At 50.4% G+C, this 5225-nt stretch overlaps 1 long non-coding RNA gene across 1 annotated transcript; it reads right to left on the bottom strand.

The window, feature by feature from the left end:
• Positions 1–1998: 1998 nt before the first annotated feature.
• Positions 1999–4904, bottom strand: LOC135967196 (uncharacterized). Its single transcript, XR_010581135.1, has 2 exons — positions 3860–4904; positions 1999–3698 (listed from the first exon to the last, which is right to left on the bottom strand). It is a non-coding gene; the product is annotated as an uncharacterized lncRNA (long non-coding RNA).
• Positions 4905–5225: the final 321 nt, after the last annotated feature.

The raw sequence follows: 5225 nt of genomic DNA, 5'->3' as shown, positions 1-5225 counted from the left end.
TGAACCTGGGAGGTGGAGGTTGCAGTGAGCTTAGATTGTGCCACTGCACTCCAGCAAGGGTGACATGTAGTGAGACCCCCTGAAACAATTGCTACGGAATAAAAGATGAAATGCTCCTGATTATTGTAAATACAAAATTGCATGCGGTTCGTGTAAAGACAATGCCGGGTTGGACTGCCAGAATGAGACAACAGCACATGATGTGCTTCCCCCTGCAGAGAGCCTGTGAATGGAGGTGCAGTCAGGGAGGTTTCACATCACCAAGATTCCTATCCCAGAAAAGCAGGTGTTCATAGCTCTGGGAATGGAATGTGACCCTTGTGGAGAGCCTATAAATGGACACACGAGGGGCACCTGTTCATATGGATAAGCTAGGGTTATAAATGCCCTCATCTTGCCACTGCTCTTCTAGGCCTCTTAGGGTTAAGGCATACTCCCTTCTGAGAATTTCTGGTCTAACCGGTTGTCTAGCTTCACGTCCTGTTTCTATGGATTGTTTGTAACCAGCTTTTGCTGCAACTGTTACTGCTGATTAATATCTTGCTAATCATAGGTTATGGAAAGACTGTTTCTGTCTTAAGGTTCTCTTAGAAATTACTGATGCACACACTATACTGTAAATTATTATCTCTGTACACTGTACTTCTGCATATAGATGTTATGTTAAAGAATTACTTCATCCCCATGTGACCATCTCACCTCATAATCAAATGACCCTCAATCCCTCACTAACCTACCCCTGCCCTCACTAAACTTAATAATAAATGCTGGTATATCCAGTACATTGGCAGCATCATGGGATCAGAAGGTGGTGACCTCCCTGTTCCCAGCTTTCACTATCTTGTGTATGTCTATTATTTCTTGACCTGCCCATTCATCTGGGAACAAGGAAAGAGCCCCGTTGCATTGTGGGCTGCTGGCCAGATCCCACAATTGTGACAGAGCAAGACTCCATCTCAAAAATAAATAAATAAATAAATTAATTAATTAATTTTAAAAAAAGGCCAGGAGCGGAGGTCATGCCTGTAATCCCAGCACTTTGGGAGGCTGGGCAGGCAATCACCTGAGGTCAGGAGTTCTAGACCAGCCTGGCCAACATGGTGAAACCTCGTCTCTACTAAAAATACAAAAATTAGCCAGGCATGATGGCAGACACCTGTAATCCCAGCTATTTGGGAGGCTGAGGCAGGAGAATCACTTGAACTTGGGAGGTGGAGGTTGCAGTAAGCCAAGATCATGCCATTGCACTCCAGCCTGGGTGATAAGAGCAAGACTCTAAAATATCCCTGAAAGGATTCATAGGCAATAGCATCCCCCAGATTTCCTAGAGGGTGAGACTGGGAGACAGGAATGGAAGAAATGCCAATTTAACTTTATAACTTTCTGTACTATTTGAATTTTTTTTTTTTTTTTTTAAATAGAGACGGGGCTCTCTCTTTTTTGCCCAGGCTGGTCTCGAACTCCAGGACTCATGCCTGGCCCTATTTGAATTTTGAACCATGTAAATGTACCATCTTTTCAGAGAAAAATACAATCTGGCTGGGCATAGTGGCTCACACCTGTGATCCCAGCATTTGGGAGGCTGGGGTGGGTGGATTGCTTGAGCCCAGGGGTTCAAGACCAGCCTGGCCAACATGACAAAACTCCATCTCTACCAAAAAAGTGCAAAAGTGATCCGAACGTGGTGACACTTGCCTGTAGTTCCAGCTCTTTGAAAGGCTGAGGTAGGAGGAGCGCTTGAACTGGGGAGAACTGATTGCTCTATCACATGTGAACAGTAGAATCAGCCTCATGGTGATCTTTGCCATTGTTTGTGAAATCAGCATTTCTTCCTCAGTTTGTGCATGGTTTATTTAACCCTTTTCAATATGTTTTTGAAATGAGGTGGGTTTCATGGTTTTAGGATTACAAATGATGCTGCAATCTCTACCATACTTGTACACATATCTTTGGACACTCCTGCAGATATTTCTATAGTGTAGAGAACAGGATGTGGCATTTTTAATTACAGCATTTATTTAATGCTTCTAATTTGAGTACATTCTGCAAATTTATCTTCCATGGGAACGGTAACAGATCATATTCCAATATGTTTCCCAGTTCTATCAATGTGTACAACAGAAGGAATCCAATACCAGATGAAAATCCAGATCTGCACGAGGAAATGAAGAACACCAGAAATGGGTATTTTCTTATTTTGTAAATTTCTTTTGTAAAAATTTGACCATTTAAACAAAAGCAATTAACAATGGGTTGTGGGGTTTATAACATGCGTAAAAGCAAAGTACATGTCAGCAATAGCGTCAAGGCCAGAAGGCGAGGTTTAACATCACTTGAAGGTTGAGATCAGTTAAAAAGGTAGCTATAAGCCCTAAGGCAATTACTAAAATAACAAAAGAAAGAGTTAAAGCCAATAAGCCAACAGAGGAGAAAGAATGAAATGACATAAAAACCATGTGAACACTGATAGAGTAATTGCTCTTCCTATAGTAATTGCACCTCTATCCTACAGAAATACTTACACCAGTGGCTGAAAATGCCCCTACAGGAATGACTAGAGCATTATATGTAATCGTAATATCATAGAACCAATTTAACTTCAAAAGCGTATGGAAAGGGCTACATGAATGACAGTTAAAAAACAAAAAAAGAGAGAGAGAGGGCCAGGTGCAGTGGCTCAAGCCTGTAATCCTAGCACTTTGGGAGGCCGAGGCGGGTGGATCACGAGGTCAGGAGATCAAGAGTCATCCTGGCCAACATGGTGAAACCCTGTCTCTACTAAAAATACAAAAATTAGCTGGGCGTGGTGGAGCGTGCCTATAATCCCAGCTACTCGGGAGGCTGAGGCAGGAGACTCGCTTGAACCAGAGAGTCGGAGGTTGCAATGAGTCAAGATCGTGCCAATGTACTCCAGCCTGGTGACAGAGCGGGACTCCGTCACCAAAGAGAGAGACACAGAGAGAGCGAGATGGAGAGATCCCAGAACAGAATCCTAGCGGACCTTGATTTACGTCCTCATATGGTACGGTAGACACCGAGGAGAGGAGGGTAAAGTTGGTCTGGCTCTTCTTTTCTATGAGAGCGTGTGCTGGATGGAAGAAAGTTGCCAGCGGTTTAAGAATGTTTAAAATGAAAAAAACACTTCATAGAACGGACTCGAACCAGCCAACTCCAGACGTGGAAGCAAGCACACCACCCGACTGAGACACACGGACAGTCAACCCCCCCCACATCACCATGGAGAGCAAGCGCCCATCCAACGCTAGGCGGGGCCACCGCCTTGTGTAGAACAATTGTGCAGGCTCCAAAACCTCGGAAAACAGGAGAGACGCATCTTGCCGGCTACGGTGGAAACCCGTGCATTGGGTGATTCCGAAGCTAGAGGGGCAGCCGAATGGCCTTCGCCCCGTCCTGCCCCGCGTCCACTGTAAGCTCAGCGGGGAGCCGGAGCCAGGGAGGTGAAGTGCACAGACCGGGCAGAGGCGGCGGGCAGAACCGAGGGGGTGAGAAGGCGTGGTGGCTGCCGGGCGGGAGCCGCTGCTGAAAGGCGGCCTGGGTTGTCGGGTGGGTGACTGTCGGTGGAATCTTCAGTGGACAGTGGTTTGGAAGAAAGGCGAGGGGAGAGCAGAGGGGAAGGTGGTGACCCTGAGCGTCCGGCCAATGGAGAGGAGGCTGTGCTGTCCCTCCTTTCCCTTTACCTGGCGGGGTACAGACCGTGGTTAGGAAAGGGGTTCTCCCTGGACGAGGCTAGTCCACCGCACTTCGGCTGCGCTGCCCCCTGCAGTTTCCCCACAGGCAGGGCCCTCCTCTGCGGTGGCTTTCGCGCCACCGGGCGGCTGGGTTCGCGCACTCTCCTCACCTGCCTTGGCTCAACGCCCACGCGGATATCTCCGCCAGAGACTCTTCCTGCCCTCCTAGGCATCTTGAGTGTGCTTCCTTGGTGTTCTCACAGAAGCTCACGAACAGACAGACGTGAGCTCTCTTTTACACGCTGAATTTGACTATAGCAAAAAAGCACTGAAGAAGACCTTGGGTCTCCTTCGGGACTCCCCAACTCCCGCCTGCAACCGCGCTCTTGGCTGGCGGGCAGGCAGCGTCCACCGAGAGCGTGGAACAGCCGCCGCCGCAGCCCCGGCAGGCTGGCGGGCAGACACTAGCAAGAGAAAGGACACCAGGCCTGCGTGGTAGGAAAGCATGGGAGACGTCGCTTTCCCAACGGGCAAGAAGGTCTCCCTACAGTCTTTGAGGACAAGATGGATGGAGGCACCCCTTCCAGGAACAAGGCGGCTGCTGCTGAGGCCTGGCTCCGCACGGAGGCTCCTGGGTCCCGTGGGCCCTCTCCCTACCCGCTGTAGCCAGAGCTGCTTCACACATCTCAGCTGGCTTCCTCTTCCGCCTCTGCCTCCTCTTCCTCCCCAGCGGTCCTTGGGACAGCAAGGCCCCCAGCCCGTGGGAAAGACCTAGCCTCCTCTCCAGCACTTGCAGAGGGGATTGGATGCACGTCTCTTAACTCCAGGAGGACAGAGACCCTGAGGCGGGAGGGGACCGCTTCCCTTGCTGCTTCTCTTGGCACAGCCGGTCCAGGGGGCTGGCTCAGGGCCCAGGACTCCTCGCTCCTCCTGGAGGGCCTGGGTCGCGTGGCCCGGGAGCTGGTCACGTGGGCATCTCCGGCACTGCTCCTCAGGGAACCGGAGGCAACATCCTGCAGGGCCCACTCTTACCCGTGAGAGCCAGTTGGGAAATGCTCCTGAAGAATGCGGAGCTCTGCGCGTTTGACCACTTAGGGGTGAAGCTTCCGTCCGCCCATCCTTCCTCCGGAGGGTCTTGGGGAGAAGAGAAATGCTCGAGGACGATGCGCTTTGCAGCGTCTCAACCGAGACCAGAGGAAAGCAGGGCCGTCTTCCTGGAAGAAGGCAGCGGGAGGCCTGCGGTCGCAGGGCGGCTTGCGGAGCAGGAGCGCCCTCTCTCCGCCGAGCTATCCCGCGCCTTCCAGCATCCCACCTGGCGGACTCCTCTTCCTCTCTCTTCTCCTACTGCGGGTCTTCTATCCTCGTGTTCCTTGAATGCCTGTCTTCCTTTTGTGCCTCGGAACCTCTCACGCCCGCCACAAGTTACTCTTTGCCTTGGTTGTTCTGAACTTGAAATAAGGTCATGCAGGTAAAAGTGCCATAAATGCTCAATAATTGTCATCTGTGATTATTTTCATCAGTAACATCTGAATCATC

This window comes from Macaca fascicularis, chromosome 1, assembly GCF_037993035.2.
Source record: "Macaca fascicularis isolate 582-1 chromosome 1, T2T-MFA8v1.1".
In the NCBI taxonomy this organism is placed as follows: domain Eukaryota; kingdom Metazoa; phylum Chordata; class Mammalia; order Primates; family Cercopithecidae; genus Macaca; species Macaca fascicularis.
This window is presented reverse-complemented; position numbering and strand designations above follow the sequence as displayed.